This window comes from Vipera ursinii (genome assembly GCF_947247035.1).
Source record: "Vipera ursinii genome assembly, chromosome: 1".
In the NCBI taxonomy this organism is placed as follows: domain Eukaryota; kingdom Metazoa; phylum Chordata; class Lepidosauria; order Squamata; family Viperidae; genus Vipera; species Vipera ursinii.
In genome coordinates this window covers 316910905-316934583 of record NC_139512.1, presented here as the reverse complement: position 1 = coordinate 316934583, position 23679 = coordinate 316910905, and the positions used below count along the sequence as shown (strand labels likewise).

At 40.1% G+C, this 23679-nt stretch overlaps 1 protein-coding gene across 5 annotated transcripts in view; it reads right to left on the bottom strand.

Moving 5' to 3' along the window:
- SOCS5 (suppressor of cytokine signaling 5) overlaps window positions 1-17109 on the bottom strand; it is a 41084-nt gene extending 23975 nt beyond the window's left edge. For 2 of the 5 annotated variants that reach the window (XM_083370810.1, XM_083370807.1), the window contains exon 1: window positions 16841-17077. The gene's annotated coding sequence lies outside the window, so the exon portion shown is untranslated. Of the gene's footprint in view, window positions 1-4938; window positions 5542-16840 lie in introns of those variants that run through there. The other 3 variants (XR_014493445.1, XM_083370808.1, XM_083370809.1) reach the window with 3 other exon arrangements.
- Between the last annotated feature and the right edge of the window lie 6570 nt (window positions 17110-23679).

Sequence of the window (23679 nt, the reverse complement as noted above, 5' to 3'; positions counted from 1 at the left end):
AAATGATAGAACAAATGATAGAACACTTTGAAAGAGTAGAATTTATTTTCAGTTCACAAGTATTATTAGCTCGCATTAAATTTAGACTATTATTTAACAGACATTAATCAACTACTCTGCTTAACATCAACCTATGGTATCAATATATTGTAATTATGTGCTGTATTCCACCTGACACTGTAACACACATTTGCTACTATGTATTCTATTTTAGTTGTTTATTCTATCACAGATTTTGTCCTAAGAACTGCACCTGAATGTTTCCAATTTCTTAGATTGCAACTCAAAAGGCAATCTTCATTACACTGTTAACTAAACATACTTCCAGGCCCTAACACTTAACAATTCTTCAATATCACCTTCAGTTAATATGAGCTCTTATTCACAGAGTTTAGTTGAAAAGGAGAAAACTCTTTAAAAAAAAGTTGCCTAAGGCTCAACATAGCAACAAAAGCAAAACAAAACAAAATATAATATACAAGCATAATAGTGAAACAATGGCACTTCCTATGACAGTGTCAATTGTCAATGGTCCACAATTTTTCTATTTACACTTAACTAATTTATGAAGAGTGGAAATCATCAACACATTTGCTATTCCTTGTCTCTTTATCCCTTTTGTTGTTTGGTCACATTTCCAATTCAAGCCTTCTTCCATCCTCTATCTCACCTCCAGACCACTTCAAAATGAAGTAGTTATTTTCAGCTGTCCATCGCTTTTACTTCCAAGTAATGTCTCTGAATACATTTGGGATCAAATGTTCTAAGAAATAAAGGCTAGTATTTCATTCTGGAAAAAAATTTTCGTTCATTTGTAACTATTATAACTGAAAACAAAATAAGCTAGGCATATCATACAAGTTTGGCCTTGGAGTGCAAAATGAAGCAGGGCACAGGCTGATAGAATTCTGTCAAGAGAATACGATGGTCATAGCAAACACTCTTTTCCAACAACCCAAGAGACGGCTCTACACATGGACATCACCAGATGGTCAACACAGAAATCAGATTGACTATATGCTCTGCAGCCAAAGATGGAGAAGCTCTATACAGTCAGTAAAAACAAGACCAGGAGCTGACTGTGGCTCAGACCATGAGCTTCTCCTTGCAAAGTTTAGGCTTAAACTGAAGAAAGTAGGGAAAAGCACTAGGCCAGTCAGGTATGAATTAAATCATATCCCTGTTGAATATACAGTAGAGGTGACAAATAGATTTAAGGAATTAGATCTGATAGACAGAGTGCCTGAAGAACTATGGACAGAGGTTCGTGACATTGTACAACAGGTAGCAACCAAAACCATCCCAAAGAAAAAGAAATGCAAGAAAGCAAAATGGCTGTCTGAGGAAGCTTTGCAAATAGCTGAGGAAAGGAGGGAAGCGAAAGGCAAGGGAGAAAAAGAAAGATACACCCAATTGAATGCAGAATTCCAGAGAATAGCTAGAAGAGATAAGAATGCCTTCTTAAATGAACAGTGCAAAGAAATAGAAGAAAACAATAGAATAGGGAGGACCAGAGATCTTTTCAAGAAAATTGGAGAAATGAAGGGAACGTTTAATGCAAAAATGGGCATGATAAAGGACCAAAATGGTAGGGACCTAACAGAGGCAGAAGAGATTAAGAAGAGGTGGCAAAATTACACAGAAGAACTATACAAGAATGAGCTTAACGTCCCTGATAATCACAATGAGGTGGTCACTGACCTCGAGCCAGACATCCTAGAATGTGAAGTGAAGTGGGCCTTAGAAAAGCTGAGCAACAACAAAGCTAGTGGAGGCGACAGTATTCCGGCTGAGCTATTCAAAATCTTAAAAGACGATGCAGTAAAAGTGCTACACTCAATTTGCCAGCAAATTTGGAAAACTCAACAGTGGCCACAGGATTGGAAAAGATCAGTTTACATTCCAATTCCTAAGAAAGGCAGTGCCAAAGAATGTTCAAACTATCGCACCATTGCACTCATTTCTCATGCTAGTAAAGTCATGCTTAAAATCCTACAAGCTAGACTTCAGCAGTATGTGGATCGAGAACTACCAGAAGTGCAGGCAGGATTTCGAAGAGGCAGAGGAACTAGAGATCAAATTGCCAACATACGCTGGATCATGGAGAAAGCTAGGGAGTTCCAGAAAAACATCTACTTCTGCTTCATTGACTATGCTAAAGCCTTTGATTGTGTGGATCATAACAAACTGTGGCAAGTTCTTAAAGAGATGGGAGTACCAGACCATCTTATTGGTCTCTTGAGAAACCTATATGCGGGTCAAGAAGCAACAGTGAGAACTGGACACGGAACCACTGATTGGTTCAAAATTGGGAAAGGAGTCCGGCAAGGCTGTATACTGTCGCCCTGCCTATTTAACTTATATGCAGAGCACATCATGAGAAAGGCAGGGCTAGATGAATCAAAAGTTGGAATTAAGATTGCCGGAAGAAATATCAACAACCTAAGATACGCAGATGATACCACTCTAATGGCAGAAAGTGAAGAAGAACTAAAGAGCCTCTTGTTGCAGGTGAAGAAGGAGAGTGCAAAAGTTGGGTTGAAACTTAACATTAAGAAAACCAAGATCATGGCATCTGGCCCTCTCAATTCCTGGCAAATAGATGGGGAAGAAATGGAGGTAGTGACAGATTTTATTTTCCTGGGCTCCAAGATCACTGCAGATGGGGACTGTAGCCAAGAAATTAAAAGACGCTTGCTCCTGGGGAGGAAAGCCATGGCAAATCTAGACAGCACACTAAAAAGCAGAGACATCACCCTGTCAACAAAAGTGCGTATAGTCAAGGCTATGGTCTTTCCAGTTGCAATGTATGGTAGTGAAAGTTGGACCATAAGAAAGGCTGAGCGCCAAAGAATTGAGGCCTTTGAACTGTGGTGCTGGAGAAGACTCCTGCGAGTCCCTTGGACTGCAAGGCGATCAAACCGGTCAGTCCTAGAGGAGATCAATCCTGACTGCTCTTTAGAAGGCCAGATCCTGAAGCTAAAACTCAAGTACTTTGGCCACCTAATGAGAAGGAAGGACTCCCTGGAGAAGAGCCTAATGCTGGGGAAGTTCGAGGGCAATAGAAGAAGGGGACGACAGAGAATGAGGTGGCTGGATGGAGTCACTGAAGCAGTAGGCGTGAGCTTAAATGGACTCCAGAAGATGGTAGAGGACAGGAAGGCCTGGAGGAATGTTGTCCATAGGGTCGCGATGGGTCGGACACGACTTCGCAGCTAACAACAACATCATACATAAAATGCCAGAACAATTTTGGGTTAAATTGGGAAGGAGTCTCGGTGTGCATTAAGGTTTCTACTGCCAATTTATGGAATAATTAGGGTCCCATATAAAGATCCAAGTGCTGCACAATGGAGTGAGCTCCCGTTCCTGCCCCAGCTCCTGCCCACCTAGCCCTTGGAAAGCATGCAAATCCAAGTAGATTAATAGGTAACACTCAGTGGGAGGGTAACAGCATCCTGTGCGTCTTTGGCGTATAGCCATACTGGCCACATGACCATGGAAAATGTCTTCACACAACACTGGCCAAGAAACGGCGAAGAACTCTGTGCCCCAGAGACAGATATGACTGGACAGGGAAATTTTACCTTTATAAAGGGAACTAGAATATAAGAGGAAATAGTATAGTATAGTATAGTATAGTATAGTATAAATATTGACATATTTATTCTTCAAATTTGTGTTACTGATTTATAAGCCAGTCCATTCAGCCAATCCATTTGTTTAAAGCAGTGAAGTTGCATTATTTTCTCATGTATGATGCATTATTAAGCTATTAATTACTAAGTAGTTCAATCATCAAATATTCATAACCATGCACAGCCAAAAATTAGTATCTCAAAGCCAAATTTAAATAACAGCCACGATACACATAATGAATACAGTTCTTACAGACCACATTTAAAACAAGAAAGCCATGAGAAGCTGCAGTCATGTACCAAACAGCCACTGCAAAGTAATCTGTGGCCTTGTTTCTACCCCAAGAATGGTACTTTCCAGATGTTCAGATAGAAAAGAACTCCAAATGGAAAGCAATAATTATTACTGTATTCAAGGTATCAGAAATACCTATTACTTAAACTAAGTTATAAGCAAACCTGACATTATAATTCTGAGCCTCCTTACATAGTTTAGCAGGATACACTTCTGAACATGAATGCACAGAAGTATTTTGTTAATTAATTCAAACCTTTTTGATTGTGTATCCATAGAGCAACTTTACTCAACAAATTTTATTTCCAGGTAAATATATACTGCTCAAAAAAATAAAGGGAACATAAGATAAGACATTCTACTATTAAATACAGTACATTGTGTTGTTTAAGTGTTCCCTTTATTTTTTTGAGCAGTATATATTGGACTGTATTCAAAATCTATTTCATTGATAAAATCACCATATGAATGCAAGAATGACAAACAATTCTCATCTCATTACTAAAAAAATGGGCAAGGTTCTAAGATATGGTATAAGGTTTCCTGCCTGAGCAGGGGGTTGGACTAGATGACCTCCAAGGTCCCTTCCAACTTATATTATTATTATTATTATTATTATTATTATTATTATTATTATTACTATTACTATTACTATTACTATTACTATTATTTATTAATTATTATTATGTATGAGAAAAAAATACAGGGAATCAATTTTAGAATAACTCAACTTCCAGGTATCATTTTTTTTTATCCTGATCCTCCTTTTTTGGTGTATGTTCTGTTTGGTATAGGTTCACACATACAAATATGGACACAAAAATATGGCAATGTGGCACATCTTCCCTTTTATCATGGAAAAAGAAATTTCCAAAGGTGTTTCAGTGACTGTTGAGAATCTTAGGGATGCTGGGCGTTACTGAAAATTATGTCTACTTTATTCTTCTTTTTGGATGCAGAGCTAGCATACTATGAAATAAAGTACCACCCTCAGTCATCATCTTGATTTCCGAGAATACTTCCAGACCCCACATAAACTAGTAGTTTGTTACACTATGGTTTGTTTAGAAATATACAAATCTGTCTGAGAAATGTGAAAGTAAGTGATACAGTAAATAGTATCTTAAGGATTCCAAAGGGAATGCATGAATTTGCTTCCTGATAAATGGATGAAGATCGTCTTCATATGTACAGAGAAATACAAACATACAAACAGAAAATATTTTTACAATAAGCCTTCAATTTAATGGACTTAATATAGCAGACTTTGGATTAATGACAAAATCTGCTTCAGTACATGCATAAATTTAAAAGACATTTTGCTTTTAACAAACACTTCCTCCCCTCATTAAATGTTAAATTGAGGTTTTACTGTATTTCTTGCTGATATCATATATGCATGTATCTGTCTCCAATCGAATGGCTGAACCCCACAAGAAGGAAAACTGGAGGTTTCCAAAAGGTCCTCTGGTCTTCACACCTTGGACTTGCCTTGTGTTCTGGGGCAATGGCTAAATTGCTCGCACTGTACCGCCTTTGTAGGAATTGCCTCATCCTTCCTCTAACTGATATGTGGGTGGGTAAGGTCTCTCTCATCTCCTGCATGACCTAATAAGGTATTTTTTAAGAAATAAAAATAAAATTTTTATAAGAGAATAATTCTGTAATAATTTTCCTTAGCCAAGCAGCTTAAAGGCATATGACTACAGGTTTCAATTCTTTTTCCCATAAATAGCTTTTCTAATATTATTTTAATTTAACAGAGTTTTCTGAAGCAACAGTTCTATTGTTTCACTTACTTCCAGGTTTTGGGGTAGATTTCACTTTAATCAAAGGTTGCAAAGGAGATAGTAACCCCAAATGTATCTAGCCTCCATTTCTAGATTTGTTCCAAATGAACTATGCTTTGATCTTAAAACACTATTTTTAGCAGAGGGAATCAGACTGTACATGGATAAGGGCATGTATTTTTTGTAGATGCAGACTCTGAAGAAATTGCTTCTATAAGACAAGGAGCAAGAACAATAATCCAATATGCCTTACCAGAACATATAAGGAGGTGAAGGAGATAGCATCATTAGACAGATGTAAGAGATACTTCTAGGACCTATTCTGATATCTGTGTATGACAATAATATTTGATTTGATTTCTATAGCTACCCATCTCAACAAGTGACTCTGGATGATGTACATTGTACATTTACTCATGTATACTGTACATTTATTGCATCGCTGCTGTAAGATTCTTTTAATGCTTTGAAAAAAGTGCTGAATTGTATTTTAGAAAATCTATGATTTTCAGTTGCATTCTTTCACTGATGTTGGTACAGATAGTCCTCGGTTAACAACAGTAACCAGGACCAGAATTTTTATTACAATGCAATGTGGTTGTAAAGCAAAATATCGTATGAGTACATTCCTTAATAATACAATCCTGGCAACCTCTGCTGCCACTGTTAAGCAAGGATCACAGGTCATTAAGTGAGGATTTCTTTGCAACTTTGCTTCCAACAAGCAAATCACTGGGGAAGCTGGCAGGAAGTTGCAAGTCCCAGATATTCACAAGCAGGCTGGCAAATAGGTAAGTGGCTGCTACCAGGTGGGGATAATGTGCAGATGAGTGGTGAGGCATGGCAGAACTAAGAATGGTTGTTGCTGGGCTGGAGAGGGTATGCAAGTGGCCAATGAAACCAATGTAGCTGGTCTAGGGATGGTTGCTGCCAGCCAAGGGAGACTTATGGGAGTGACTTGCAACCTTCCAGCTTCCTCATTGATTTTGCTTAAGGGAAGCCAACAGAGAAGGCTGCAAATGGTGATCATGTGACTGTGGAATGCTGCAACTCTTATTAAGTACAACCCAGATTGCGATCATGTAACTGTATGGGTACTGGAACAGCCGGAACTTCGAGGACCAGTCACAAGACCCCCTTGTTCAGTGTTGTCATAACTTCAAACAGTCACTGAATATGTGATTGTTAACCAAGGATTACCTGTATATCTTTTTTGTTAAGAGATGAATATAGACTCTTTTTCCAATTTCTGAATGCTTTACAGCCAATGAACCTTAAAACTTTTTCCTCTACATTTTATAGCTGCCAAAGACTGCAAGAACATATATATTATCACCTACATTAGGTTCAGCATCATATACCATTTTTATTTTAGTTGTTCCTTATCAGGTGTCAACATCCACTAATTGGATAACTAAGGAAATTTTTACTTATCTGTTATGCTATTGGATAAGTCAAAACAGTATAAAACAAATAACTTTAGTTCTTACTGGTGACAGACTTACAAACAGGAATTATGAACAAAACTGATAAAATTGCTTAAAGATTACCAACTTTCATATACCCTTAGTGCTCAAGATTATCTAGTGGATAAGCTTAACTCAATGGCGTAGCGTGGGGGGTGCAGGGGGGGCCGGCCGCACCGGGCGCAACATCTGGGGGGGTGCGCTCGACGGCGCCGGGATCCGGCAGGGCGGAGGCACCGGAGCCCCAGCCGGGAAGGGCCTGACGCCCCATGGCGCGCCACACACACACATACACACAAACACACAACCACACAGCGTGACTCCTCCTTCGGGCCGCTCTGCCTTCGCTCCAGCGCTGGACGGGAGCCTTCTCTCCCTCCTCCCCCCCGCAAAGGAGAAGGCGGCTCCTGAGCGTGCACAGAGCGCGGCCCTCCTGCAAGCCCGGGGCTCCGCTGCGGAGGCTCTCCCAAGGCGCTCCCGGGGTTGCCAACGGCGGGGGGGGGTGCGGCGGGGCTTGAAAGAGGGTGGATTTCCCGCGGGGGGAGGATCGCTGCAGCGTCTCTCCGGGGGTCCCTGCTCTGGAACGAAAGCTGCGTCAGCAGGTTGCCGATCCAACCGTGCATCGGCGATCGGGACCGCCCCCCCGACACACGTCGCCAGCAGCGAGTTTCCAGCCAGGCCGGCGAATCTTTGGGGTGAGGTGCCAAAGAGAAGGAGGCGGCTTGGCTTGGATAAGCAGCGTCTGGGAAGAAAATAGGTCGGGTGCCGCAGCAAGTATGAATTCCTGGGGTTCAGCCTAAGCAGGCAAAGCTGCAGGGTGGGTTGGTTGGCTTTTCCGGCTTTGGAATAACCTTGGGAAGCTGAGGCATTGTAAGTTGGAAGTCATTGTTTGTCGCCTAACATGTTGGGTCAACCCCACGCCACATGCTAAGCCATAAACCGTGGTTGGTATCCAGGGTTTAGGACAAGATGGAGAAAACTAGCCAATTGTGGCATCATAAATCTTGATGAAGCCCATCATCGCTCCATGTGATGTATGCACTCAATCTACAAACGTAGTCCAAGCCTATACACATCTGTTGTAAGGTCATTCTCTCGTGGGGTTTATCCTGACGTCCACTAAGAGTGGAACAAACATGCCCCATTAACCATTTTCAACGCCATGTCCTCTCTTTGTCTCATCCTAAATCACAGCTGAGGCACCTTAAAGTTGCCTTGTTTCAGTTTTAAACTAGTATTTTCCCTGTTCTCCAGAGACCCTTTTTTGCCTTGAACCTAACTCAGGGGTAGGCAACCTTGGCTCTTTTATGACTCATGGACTTCAACTCCCAGAATTCCTGAGCTAGTGGAAGAGACTCGAGTGCTAAAATCCACAGGTTAGGGGGCGCAAATTACTTTCCTTGCCCCGGGTGCTGACAACCCACGCTACGCCACTGGCTTAACTTGAAAATGAATTTATTTAAAGAAATCTTCAAAACAACCTTGCCCACTAGTGACTTAAATAAATGCTTCCATGCCAGGTTTCTTAACATGTAAGAAAATGCTTTGCAACTGTCTTCTTTGGGGGGGAGGGGTGTTTCAAAAATATTCTCACTGGAATTATTGGGTTCAATTGGGCTTCAATTGGCAGGATTTAAAATATTCAAAAATTTTAAAACTTGTTCAAATATTTTAATATGAAAAGCTTCAAACAGCTAATTCCGGGCACAGTCAATTTTTAATAAATTCTAGTAAGTACACAACTGAAAAAATGATTTAAATTATCACAGAATTCTGCATTGCATTTTAATAGAAAAGCTTATTTGCCTAAATATATTTGTAACTGTTGTTGTTGTTGTTGTTAGTTGCGAAGTCGTGTCCGACCCATCGCGACCCTATGGACAATGTTCCTCCAGGCTTTCCTGTCCTCTGCCATCTTCTGGGCTCCATTTAAGCTCACGCCTACTGCTTCAGTGACTCCATCCAGCCACCTCATTCTCTGTCGTCCCCTTCTTCTATTGCCCTCAATCTTTCCCAGCATTAGGCTCTTCTCCAGTGAGTCCTTCCTCCTCATTAGGTGGCCAAAGTATTTGAGTTTTAGCTTCAGGATCTGGCCTTCTAAAGAGCAGTCAGGGTTGATCTCCTCTAGGACTGACCGGTTTGATCGCCTTGCAGTCCAAGGGACTCGCAGGAGTCTTCTCCAGCACCAGAGTTCAAAGGCCTCAATTCTTTTGCGCTCAGCCTTTCTTATGGTCCAACTTTCACTGCCATACATTGCAACTGGGAAGACCATAGCCTTGACTATACGCACTTTTGTTGACAGGGTGATGTCTCTGCTTTTTAGTGTGCTGTCTAGATTTGCCATGGCTTTCCTCCCCAGGAGCAAGCGTCTTTTAATTTCTTGATTTGTAACTGTAGGAATTAATAAACTTTGAATAGAGAAGTTTTCTAACCTTGCTGAAAAGTATCCATTATTATAGATTAAGTGACTAAATCCTCTAACATAGAATTAGAACTTCCAAGTGCCCAATTCCACAAAATGTAATTCTGTTATTTTTTAAAATTCAGACATGCACCAGTGTTGACAGTACTGAGTAGAAATCTACTCAGTACAACCATTTTTAGTACAAATCAGGCAATTTGCCCTGAAATTTATAAACTATTTTCTATATATATTTAAAAGACATACTGTCTTCAAACCTGTCAAAAATATGGTTAAAAACTAACAGTGACCAGCATCAGTTTTAAAAATTGTTTGTTTACAGGCTTAAAAATGAAGTTTGACAGGTATAGTTACCAATTAAGTAAGCACTGGGGCCAGTAACTCTATGCCTTATTGTTAATTCATTTCAATTATATTTGCACATACATAACTATTTAAACAAAACCGTATATTTAAACAGTCTGCTTAAATTTATTTTCCCGTTGTTCAACTTCTCCCTGAATCCTTTGAATTCTTTGTTCCCTTCCTGCTTTTTCTCCTATCAGTCTTCCTCACTTTTAGCGTTCCAAGTTTCAGCTGTTATAAAATCTGACCAAAAAAGACTAAGCGGGAAGAGAAGCCATTTAAGAAAATAAAAACCTCAGCAAATTTCTACTCTCCAGCTTATGCATCAGAAAATACAGTGAAAAAAGTGTGTGCTTTTTCATTAGAATCCTTTCCCTATCAGCATTTAAGGGTAAAACATTTGGTTTGACTTAACAGCGTCTTATCAAGATAAATATGCAAAATTGGGAAAAGAGATGAGTGGTTAAGATGGTGGAGACTGTGGAGAGTGTGGAAACTTTGGAGCGATGGTTCTTGCTGTGTGAGCTGTATTCTGCATTTTTTGGAGTGGCATTTGCCTGAAGGGAAGTTGGAATTGCTGAAGCTGGATCACTTGACTCACTTCGGATTTCTTGGGCTGGAGAACTGTGCTGGAGGTTGGCAGGGCATGGCTGTTTTATGGTGCTGGCCATGCCTACTGTGCCAATCATGTTTACCACGTTTGTGATCTAGGTGGTTTTTTAAAAAACTGACAATAGCTTTCTCAGACTAGTCTGGCTGCTCCTAAGGGATCTGCTATTGAAAGAACCTGTTTGGGCTGCTTCCTGGAGGAGTGGTCTGGAGGCCAGACTAAGACAGAAGATGTTTAGGGAGCTCACTGGTGCTGTGGAAGATAGTCTCCAGTTTCTCCATCTGTTTTGTTGGGGATGCTGTGGCTTTGAAAGTGTGGGCAGCACCAGGCAGTAGGGAGGTTGCAGTGAACTTCCTTGCCCTGCATAGCCTTTTTTACCTATAAATTTAATTATTTAATCACTGATGAGAAGGCCTTCCTGATATGGTATCACTGAGACCTAGTTGGGCCAAGAAGAGGAGCTAATCCATTTGCAGATACCCCCAGCTGAGTTTGGGGCATGTCATGAGCTGGGGCAGGAGTGGTGAATGTCATCCAGGAATCTCTTACAGCCTTTGGGAGCACTGCATTACAGGTCATCAGATGTGTGTTCATTAAGCTGGGTTTTAGGAATCAGTCAGAATTGCAGCTGTTATACCAGCCTCCCTCCAGCACAGTAACTTTCCAGCTTGAGCTTCTTGACTACATTTCTGGGCGGGCAGTTGAGTTCTTGAGATTTATAGTTTTGGGAAACTTCAATCTGCCTTCTATAAGAGTGGGATCTGAAGTGGCTCAGGGATGCATGGCCACCATCACAGCCATGGGTCTATCCCAGATCAACCAGAGCCTGACATGGCACAATAGCCATACACTGGATCTGGTGTTCCTGTTGAAGCAATGGCAATGCAACCTGAAATTGGGGGAGTTTTTGGGTATCTCCTTTGTTATGGTCAGATAACTGGGTTTCTTCAGCTCTACTATCCACTCCAAGAGGGGCAGGACCCATCAGATGAGAAGACTGTCTTTATATATGTATTGGTTTTGTTGTAAGCTGCCCAAAGTCACTCTTTTGTGAGGTGGGCAGCCATACAAATATGGAAAATGGGTAAACTAACGCCAGGCAAGGTGAGGCGAGATGAGATAAAGTGAGTTTCCAAGCATCCAAAATGAGGTTGGGAAACCGTGGGTGGGGATGACAGTTTTCCAAGTTAGTTTTACAGGTCCTATACCACCTGTTCCAAAGCCATCATAATTTTGAATGGTCATAAAATGACCAGTCATAAGTCAAGCATCATCTGTAATAAATAAAATTCTATGAATACCATAATTCTGGCCTAGTACTTAAATCTAATTCATAAAACACAGAGATATGATTCTTATTTATTAAAATAAGATTATCCAACTAAAACATTAACTGAAGAAAGCTAAAACTTCATCTGAAAATTGAGGTTTCAGAAAACTAAAACATATCTAAACTACAAGGGTTTTTTTTTTTGAAATACAGAACTGATAAAGTCTCTAAACAAATATGTTTCCTAATACTATGCAAAGGCCCAAATTTTCCATTTTTGCTAAAAAAAACTATGACAAATCTTAATAAAATAAATAAATGTTATCAGTATTGCCCAAGAATAAAAAGTTGCTGAATGTATCCAACTGCTCTTGCAAAAAAAAAATCACAAAAATTGCACATTTAAAAATCATATATGAGCAGGCCAAGTATACATTAAACTGAATGTGTTGGAAGGTAAATGTAAAGGAAAATGCAAATTAAACATTAGTTTTGCAGTAAATTACAATTTTAATGGTACTAACAAAAAAAATCCAAAACCCCCAAATTGGATAATACATTTATTAGGACTAGCAAAAATGAAAACAAAAAATCCCAAATCCGCAAATTGGGTAATACATTTATTAGGACTAGCAAAAATGAAACAATAAAGTATGCAAGTAAGTTCAAGAATTTGTCTCTTGGGTATATTTTGTTAAATATTAGAAATAGTATGGAAGTTAATTGTCTTTGAATTTAGAGCTAGAGAACACAATTTTCTTTTTCCTTGTTTCTTTTCAGCATGTTGAAACAACATACTATTCTGTACTAATTAAGAACCCCTCCGACTGCATAACTGAAGTCTGTCCTTCACTTCTTTCAACACCATAATTAGTACAGACATTAACCAAAACATTTTCTTCCTTTCTCTTTTCTTCTAATCTACTCTCTTAATTAGCCAAAGTGACAAACAATAAGTAATATTATCAACTGTGGATTCTGCCTGCTTATTTAGAATTACTTTTTTCCCCAGGTTATAGTGTTAGGATTACAGTCTTGCACAAATAAGTTGGGAGTGCTTGTTAGGACTTTAGATTTACACAGAACTACAATGCACTGTGAACATTTAAAGAATCAGCATTTATCCTGGCTATTTTTAAAAGCATGCTATTATCACCTACAAAAACTGAATATTGTAAAATGTAACAATTTGTCTAGCCAGTACAGACTCAGCAACACCAAAATAGTAAGAAGTGCAGCTGAGTCAACTGAGGACAAAACTTCCTCAACCCATCTGCCTGGCATTACTAGTGAAATGCTGGCACTGGACCACTTTGGCTCTAAATCTATTACTAGCAAGTTGGAAACTGTTAAGACTGTGCAGAAAACCGTATTTCAAGGCCAAGGTGTTTTGGAACACCTTAGAGAAGGGATCACCAACCTTGACCATTTTAAGACATGTGGACTTCAACTCCCAGAATTCCTCAACCAGCTTTGTTGAAGTCCACATGTCTTAAAGTGACCAAGGTTGGAGACCCCTGCCTTAGAACAACTGCATCTTTCCTGGGGTTTGTACAGCTATTCTCTGCCATTGACAAGCAATCCTGTAGAAGGGCAAATCTGATTTTATTAATCAAAATATATTCTTAACCACTATACATAAATGCCCTCACATGATCTGAATCATCTTGTATCCTTTGAATTGTGGTTGCTGTAAATCTCTACATCACAATCAACCCTCTTTATATGTTATATATATTATATAACATGTTAGATATAATTCAAAATGTTTCTCAGTCATACTCAAACCTTCCCTGTTGCACATCTATATTCAAAAATATCAGAATTAATCTCATCCCTAAAGTTGCTGACAAAACTACTTGAGTTCAGAGGATAATGGTTTTATGCAAAAAAAGTAATGGCGTAGCATGATTCTTTGAGAAACCAAGTAGCATGTAGGCAATTATGAAGTATAAATTCAAGTCTGATTTATACTGAATCAAGACCAAACACTTGGATAGTTTTTTCCCCCAATTTCCAGTAAAAAAAAGTAGACTGTTAATAAAATCAAAAATGTAAATCGTGATTGTTTTAGTATTTGAATTGCAGGGTTTGTGTGAGCATAACAAATAGTGATTTTGAAATATCCCAATAAAATCAAATTACATGAATGTCAAACAGCATTTTTCTCTCTATAATTACCACCTGATTTTCCAATATAAATATTGAAGTTTCTTGTTTTACTTAATATTATAATATTTGCATCTCATGGATTCAGTCAGTTAATTGCAGTGTTTCTAGAAGTGGTTTTATCTATGAATTATCTGCATGTCATTTAAGAACTAAGGGGAAAATACAATTTGTACTATGTAAAGTAAGCCTAGGTTTTCGGAAATCTAGTTAATTCAGAGATTGTTAACGCTACTTCCCTTTCAATAGCTTTACTATACCTTAAAACCAAGTAATATTAAGTTCAGCAAAATCAGCGAGCAATCCTCAATTCCTTTAATCTTTTTTGTGGTCCCAAGGGTAAAACCTGGTTTCATGTTCCACTATTTCAAGGTGGAAACTACATGAAAACTACAGTATAAACACAAAACAAATTCTCTGTAAAAACTTAAAACTCCATCTATCCCATTTTGCATCTTTCATTACCTTGTCCACCATAGACATAACCATCCATAAAAATTTCAAGTGTTGCTCTTAAATCATAATTTAGTGCAATACTGATTTGCAAGATAAGCAAAATACCATACTTGTCATCAGATTCTAGCATTTCCTTTATATTTTTTTATCCTAGAAATATAGTTTAATACAGCACAAGGTTAATCCAGTGAGGTTGTTCTGTGTAAATATGTCTGTACTGTAATCTCCATATCACAATAAGAAAAGCTACTTGGCTCAACTAAGTAGTATTCTCCACCCAAGGATTTTGTAATGAATTATACCTACTACTACAGAGAAAAGCAAGAAGGAGATTCTAATATTATTCAATGAATATTTTTATGTTTCTAAATTTTTTATCTAATTCACATCTGTATCCTCAATAGAAATTAGTAATCAGAACAGGTAATACTGAGCATGATAGACCAATGTTAACAAACTGTTTCATGTCTACAGATGTAAATAACTCACAATGAAATTAAAGAGCCTATTTTAGACCTGGTTTAGAAATGTTGATTTAAGATTTAAGGAATAACTTTATTATATAAATTGTAGATTCCAAAAGTAAAGAGGAAAATTATCAGCATTTATGAAGACAATAACAGTAAGTCAATGCATAAGAATATAGAACTTCTGATCAACTGAACAGAAGTTCTATGCTTTGAATCTTAAAGAGACCATACAGTTTTTCTCCAGGATGATCTATCAACCTGGTCCATTAGCTCAACAATGCTGCTAGTCATCCTCCTCTCTTTCCTTCTACCTTTCCCAGCATTAAATCTTTCTATAGAAAACTAGGTCTTCACAAAATGTGTGAAAATAAGATAATTTGAGCTGGTCATTTGTATAATATAATGGGAAAGACCTTGGTAGACAAGGCAAAGAAATGAGAGCAAGGGAGTATCAAATAAAAGACCTGAAGCAGGAATGTGAGTGGGGCAAGAGGCCCACAACAGTATTTCTTGGGCTGTAAAGGAGACAGGAGTAGGGCAATGTAATTTCAGACTTCCAAGTTTTGGTTAATACTTTACAATAAATTAGAATTAGCTCATCTGGTTGTCTTTCAGGTCTACATTTGTGCCTTGAGTGAGAATTCTGAGATGATTTATTCAATGATTCACTTGTTTGTTTTCTTGACTGGTCATTCTGATGTATGTACTAGTATCTTTAGTGAACTTAAGATACAATATTTGCCATCCATTTAAAACAATTCTGTGAGACAGACTGACCTCCGTCTTTGGCACGGGAAATATGATGATCCAAAGAACAGAGCTGACTCCAATATGCCCAAAACTGTACTCAGTAGTGCAATACAGGTAAAAACAAGCAACTTCATGTACTCATATACAAGAATTATACACTGAAGGAATAATCAATGCCACAACTTCATCAAGTTTAAGTTTATACATACGCCTTTGCCTATCTATCATACATAGAATAGCTTCCAGGTATTGTACAACATTCTTCATATTCAAAGATTAGTGGCATAAGACTTTTGAAGCTATGAATAACTGAACCAGTTAACTGGAATCCCTGTCCAACAGAAAAAGATGCCAGCAAATCTGTGACAGAATACTCTACTGATTACTGAACTCTAAAGTAGTTTTCAGACCTATGTTTTTCAAGTATTTGCTTGTAATTGTCTTCATCCTGACTACAATAGACCATCAAGGCCATAAAACAGAAACTTCTATCATCAATAAGAACGCTGAAAATATATTTTTCTATGCAAACATTCAATATGCTATTTAATTCATCTTTAGCCCTAGCTGCCCACCATCCTGAACTGTATTTAAGGCGCCCATCTGCTACTACAGCTTTAACTTGCAAATTAATGCAAGGCACAAATTCCAAGTGCTTCGATCCATCATACATTTCACTTTTCCCCTTCCAGTTAAGATTATCGTCAAAATTATTAATTTCTCGTTTCTCTCCTTTAAATCGCCAATACCTTCGCAAAACTTAGGACGAGACAGCTAGAAGAAGAGTTTACGACCTGGCTTTTTGAGCTTTCCAGAGGGGCGGGGCGGGGAAACGAAAAGTGCTTCAAAGAAGAAATACTGCATACCGCATTTAGCTACTAAGATAAATCTCCCCAAGGAATAAAAAAAACAACTCCTCATTTCGCAGTCCTCCAACTGGGCTTTATAGAATAAAACCGAGCGTACATTTCACTCCCCCATTTTGCGGGTCACCCTCCTGTCCCCTTTCCCCTTAAATTCCGGGGGCGGGAAGCGGCAGCCGAGGAATGTCACTCGCTTCCCCCTCTCCTGACGACGAGCCTTTCAAAGAAAAGGGGCCGGGAAGGGAAGCTTCCCTCCTCTCCCGGCTGCTCAGCTCGAGCTAACCAAATTCACCCACCTAAGCTGCAGCTGCACAGGGTCGGAGGCAGCAACCGGAGGTGCGGACCTGCAAGGCCAGCGCATCTCTCTCTCTCCCCGTTAGCCTCGTTCTCTCAGCGCCACGCCAGCTCCCTCCTGGGTCCCGGCATTACCTCGCGGGCTCTCTCCGCGCAAGCTCCCACCTCTCCCTCCGTCTCTTGCAGCGAAGATACCGTGGACCCTTCCTCGCACGGCCTGACCAGCACTCCCGCCTCAGGCCCAGAAACCGAGAGCGCAGCACCAGCACTGACGGGGGAGGGGGAGGGAGGAGTGACAGCGGCGCAGCCAATCGCACAAAGCGGCTACCTCACTCCTCCGTCCAACCGTTACCCTCGGTAGCGGGGAACGGTGCAGTCTCAGCGCAGCCTATTAGCAACGCAGGCCCCTCATCATTCCCCCGTTAGAAACCGGAGAGCCAATCCTGGCGAAGATATGTAAGCCGCTCCCATAGGCCGACGGCATTTCTCTTTCTCTCTTGGCAGCTGCGTCAGCGAGCCGGAGGGCGGGATTCCCAGCAGTGGGACGGAGGCTGCCGGGGCGGCCATCTTGAAACAGGGAAGACGGTTTGCCATATGCCTTCTGGAGATACAGTAATAATTGTAAAGGCGACGTGTTTTCACTCGGATGCGGTGCCTTCAGTGAAGTTGGTTCCTATCGTCCTATGTCCGCGAAAACCTTTGCATTCGTTTGCAAGCTCTACTGAAGACAGTGACTTTTCAGTCTCAGATTAACCCGAGGTCTCGGGTCAAAAAAAAAGAAGCAAATGGAGTCGACGTAGTTGTTGCTGTTTCCAGCAAAAATAGGCCCTCAGCGAATTTAGCGAAGCTGAGGCAATCGCGGCGAAAACGGCCTCGCCGCGCAGGCGCCTTAGGAATAGCGTGGCGGAGGGCGGAGTTCATTTGCATAAAGCCCGTGATGCAGTGCGGGTAGGAAGAGAAAGGAAAAATGTTTCTTTAACCCCGCTAAACGTCGCCCTTTCTCCTTCAATCGTGCACGTGGTTGGCATTAAGATAAGCTCAGTACCGAGCTGGTGCTATTAAAGAAGTCGGGAGCGAGAGTTGCTGTAACGTCAGGAAAGGTCGCTTGCAGGGAAAAAAATGGGTTTCGTCTTCTTTGTGCGGAGCGCGGAACTGTTCTCGAGTGGAAAGGCTATATTTCTCCGTTAATGCTGGGAAATTTATTGAGATCCAAATTCTATTGAGGATGTGTTTTTTGCTTTTAAGAGAAAAGCGTTCTGTTCTCCGTAAAAGTGGAATTTCCCAGTTTCCCCCCCTCCCAAAAAAATCTGATTACTGTTATTATTTTTGCATTGATTTCCGTAAGCTGAGAAAATTCAAAACACAAAATATGAAAACTTATTTTATTGCCGCAAGGTATGGACCATAAGAAAGGCTGAGCGCCAAAGAATTGAAGCCTTTGAACTCTGGTGCTGGAGGAGACTCCTGCGAGTCCCTTGGACTGCAAGGCGATCAAACCGGTCAGTCCTAGAGGAGATCAACCCTGACTGCTCTTTAGAAGGCCAGATCCTGAAGCTAAAACTCAAATACTTTGGCCACCTAATGAGAAGGAAGGATTCACTGGAGAAGAGCCTAATGCTAGGAAAGATTGAGGGCAATAGAAGAAGGGGACGACAGAGAATGAGGTGGCTGGATGGAGTCACTGAAGCAGTAGGCGTGAGCCTAGATGGACTCCAGAAGATGGTAGAGGACAGGAAGGCCTGGAGGAACATTGTCCATAGGGTCGCGATAGGCCGGACACGACTTCGCAACTAACAACAACAACAACAATAAGATAATTTTGAAAGATTTTGCTAGAGCAGGGGTTCCCAGACAATGCAGAGGTGCAGAGTCCACGGCTGGGAAGAAAAGTTTAATTCTATTATAATACATCCAACTTGCCCAAAAGTTTCATTATTCATTAGTGTTAATTTTGTTTTGATTTGTAGAGGTAATGTATATTAAGCTACATTAAAAGAAGGTGTGATGGCACAATTTGAATATTTTTATTTTTTCCAAAGGCATTTGGAAATGCTAGTGTGCAGTGTCTTGACTGTACGTTCCTGTATAGTTGATTCTATCTTTGTTGTCAATTTTAAGGCTAGTTTTTATATCTGCTGTCATTAATTTGGTCTTGATATTTAATCATAGCCCCTTTTTTACATTTGCATTTTTAGTTATCACTAAACTAAGGTTATGTTATGATTTATTATGCTTCAATTGTCCAAGCAGATCATTTAAAAAATCCTGAGAATGTCCTAAAAGTAGGTCTTGTGGCTATATTATAATATGCATCAGTATGATTCAGTTTCTTATACCTAAATTGAGGACAAGAAGAAATTGTTCTCACCTCCTGCTTGAGGAACTCCAAAGATACGATGCATTGGAAGAAAAAAAAGCAAAAGCTACCTTGTTTTCCTAATGCATTTTTCAGGGGGAAAAAAAAACAAAATTATATTCATGAAGCACACTATAAAATACAGGTAGTCCTTGACTTATTACAATTGAGCCCAAAATTTATGTTGCTAAGTGAGAAATTTGTTAAGTGAGTTTTGCCCCATTTTATGATTTTCCATGCCACATTTGTTAAGTGAATCACTGTACTTGCTAGTAACACAAGTGAATCTGGCTTCCCCATTGATTTTGCTTGTCAGAAGGTTGTAAAAGGTGATCGCGTGACCCCATCATAAATATAAACCAGTTGTCAAACATCCAAATGTAAATGACATGACTATGGGGATTCTGCAACAGTCATAAGTGTGAAAAATGATCATAAGTCACTTCTTCCCATGCCATTGTAACTTTGAACAGTAACTAAATGAACTGTTGTAAATTGAGGACTACCAGTAGTTTACCAACAAGCAGTATGATTAACACATGTAATGGTGAGATGGATATGAGAGATCAGATTTTTTCAATTCAGTCTGCAGATAATGCCATGGATATCTGAATCTTTTTCTTGAATTTTCTTGCTACATACAACCAAAGAGTCCCTCAAGCGCATTACTACAGGGGACTGGCACCCCAGCCTGGCTGATTTCTTGTTATGCCAGCATACAACGCCTTGCACAGCTACAGGCAAGAGTCCCACAGAGCTTCGCTGGGGCAAGAGGCTAATAACCAAACTGGACAGACTGCACCCCGATAGAGTAGCCTTCGACACGGCACATCCGAACGCACTTAAGAATTTACAGGTGGGGGACTGGGTTTGGACTCGGAACTAAGGGCAAGGGCAGTTGTGGGTGGCAGCGGAAGTTGTTAAAGTGTCAGGACCACTCTCCTACAAGGTGGTCCTGGAAGATGGGCGAGTCATTTGCTGACATGTCGGTCAGTTGCATTGGCGACTAACAGCAGTTGTTGGCTCAGGACTCCCAAGGAGGGCAGACTTGGAGTCTACAACCTCATACTTCAGCAGAGCAGTTCAGACGCTCTGAAACATTTTGTGCAAAAGAGAACGGGGACGGGGGCATAAAAGCGCTTCCCCTGACTGAACCTCAGCGGCCCAGCAGTCACCCGGCACCCAGCAGCAGCCTTGCCAATTTCGAGGCACCATTAGACTTTGGGCTGGGCTGACCAGGATAGGTCAGCCAAAGGGACTCGAATTGTTTTGACTTCTTTTTTTAAAAAAATTTTTTTATTGGTTTTATATAAACATATATTTAAACAAAAAAAATACATATAAAAACAAGACATGACATAATACAATCAACAACAAAAATACAAAAAGAATACTTAACTTCCATTATTCCTAATCTTTCTAATCATTTTCAGGTGACTTCCTCGAATCCCCCCTATCTGCGTTTCTTCGTTAATCCTCATTAGCAATTTCTATTTCATAATTTTAAATCATATTTAATATCTACCTATATTTAATTTCTTATCATTTAACAATCATTATTTCATAATATCCTTAATACTAAACATTAAATTCTAAAACTACAACCTATAAACATCTCCAAGTCCATTTCAAACTAGTAGGTATAGCAATATTTCTTCAAATAATCCTTGAATTTTTTCCAATCTTCTTCCACCGACTCTTCTCCCTGGTCATGGATTTTCCCTGTCAGTTCAGCGAGTTTCATATAGTCCATCATTTTCATCTGCCATTCTTCCACCGTTGGTATTTCTTGTGTCTTCCAATTCTTAGCTATCAAAATTCTCGCCGCTGTTGTAGCATACAAAAAGAAAGTAACATCTTTTTGGGGAATTTCTTTTCCGACTATACCCAATAAGAAGGCTTCTGGTATCTTAATAAATGTATTTTTCAAAACTTTCTTTAATTCATTATAAATCTTTTCCCAGAAGTCTTTTACTATGGGGCAAGTCCACCACATGTGGTAAAAGGTTCCTTCTACAGCAGACATGTCAAACACAAGGCCCGGGGGCCGGATCCGGCCCGCGAAGTGGTTTCATGTGGCCCGCGAAGCCATCCTGGAAACAGTGAGGGAACGGCCCCCTCTGCCTTGGCCTTGGCCCTGGTCCAGAGACCCTCAGATCTGTCCCACCCCTGCCCAGGCCCCCATAAGCACCCTTGATGCCAACGATGTAGAGCTGGCAATGCCCACCCAGTAGGCCATACGCGCTCTAGCCACGCCCACCCAGTAGGCCACGCCCACCCTGGCCATACCCACCCCGGCCCCCTGAGGGCAACCGCAATGCTGATGCGGCCCTCAATGAAATTGAGTTTGACACCCCTGTTCTACAGCTTTACATTTCCAGCATTATCATATGTATGATTAATTTTAGCAAGTTTAACCGGTGTTAAATATCACCTATACATCATCATATTTTCTTTCAAAACATTACATACTGTGAACTTAATACCCTTTTTCCACATCCTCTCCCAGTCCTCCATCATAATGTTATGCCCCACATCATTAGCCCAATCAATCATCACTGATTTCACTTGTTCATCTTCTGTGTGCCACTCCAGCAATAAATTATACAGCTTGGAAAGATTCTTTAATTTTGTATCTATCAGTAACGTTTCCAATTTGGATTTCTCTATTTGAAAACCTCTTTTTTATCCATTTTATACACTTCATTCATTTGGTAATATTGAAACCAATCATCAACATTCTTTCAACTGCTCATATGTTTTTATCTTAAATTGGTCTCCTTCTTGTACCAATATATCCTTATATTTCAGCCACTTGGTTTCCATATTTGACCTTTTCTGAGTCTTAGCCTCTAGTGGCGAAATCCACCTGGGTGTTTTACTTTCTAACAGGTCTTTATATCTCATCCACACATTAATCAATGACTTTCTAATTATATGATTTTTAAAGCCTTTGTGGACCTTTATCTTATCGTACCATAAATATGCATGCCATCCAAATACATTGTCAAAACCTTCCAAATCTAATACATCTGTATTCTCTAACACAAACCAATCTCTCAACCAGCAAAAAGCAGCAGCTTCAAAATAAAGTTTCAAATCTGGCAGGGAGAAGCCCCCTCTATCTTTTGAATCTGTTAATAACTTGAACTTAATTCTAGGTTTTTTCCCCTGCCAGATAATCGAGTTGTTTTGACTTCACCAAATCACAGAGCCCGGGTCTACCCAGCATGGCAGATGAACCGGTAGACTGGGAGATTCTGGCAATCCCCCAATGCTCTGAGCAAGGCCGAAGACCCCCCAGATATCTACAAGATTTTGTAACCAACTTCCCATCGTCCTGTGTGCTCCCACAGGGAGAGCCTTCTCAGGGTACCGCCGGTTAAGCAATGCCGGTGGGTTATTCCCAGGGGAAGGGCGTTCGCTGTGGGCGCGCCGGCCCTATGGAACCAACTTCCCACAGAACTCAGGACTGCCCCCAACCTTCGCTCATTTTGCCGGGACTTGAAAACCTGGTTCTTCGAGCCGTTTGGCCCAGACTGAGGGGATTTAATTTAATTTAATTTAATTGGGTTTTAGTTTAACTTCAGGGACTGTAATTTAATTAATAGTTTTAATTGATTTTAATTTTGTATACTATGTATTTTAATTTTCCCTGTAAACTGCCCTGAGTCCTATGGGAATAGGGTGGTATATAAATTTAAATAATAAAATAAATAAATAAATGTGTGTACCATCCAGGGGGAAGGGCTGTAATGTATTGGGTTTTTTATATGCACTGTTTGCTTATGTTGCACTGCTTGATAATTGCGTAAGTTCAATTGCTAAGTGCTAGTTCACATGTATGCTTGTAACGGTTGCTAGCTGGTCCAGACTGGTTGTCTCCAGCCGGCTAAGTAGGTCTTTAGGCGGGAAACCACTGCTTTAAACCTATTGGTCGCAGCCTATTGGCCAACCGTAAAATTGCTGCGCAGCAGCTCCTATGTTGCTTCTGTTATGTTCTGACCTTCAATAAAGCCTGTTGCTGTTTTGAACCTTCCATCTGCCTGCAAAGAACAGGCTACACAACAGCAACCTTCATGGGAATCATTCTTAGCACTAGTAACTCTAAACTTTAATGTGATGAAAATACAAGAGATTATGTTAGGGTGAGCCATATCATGAAGCAGATTGAGCCAGCTACCTCAAGTGGAACATACTGGAGGATATGTAGTAGTGATGAGGTATTAGAGGGCAGACCTGTGCTATTCCTAGCTACTCTACTTTTTCCCACAAACTAGCCTTCTGCCCTTAGCTACAGTGGAGAATGCTCACCTAATTGTGATGAAGTAATATTTAATTGCCAATTCATTCAGCTTCTGTAGATGGGATGGCATCTGTCTAAGGATGGAATTTTATATTTCAAACAGTTTTAATCTTTAATAATATATAGGTTTTTAATCTTGTGTTTGTCCATAGTTTAAATCAGGCCAGTGTTTAAAAGAC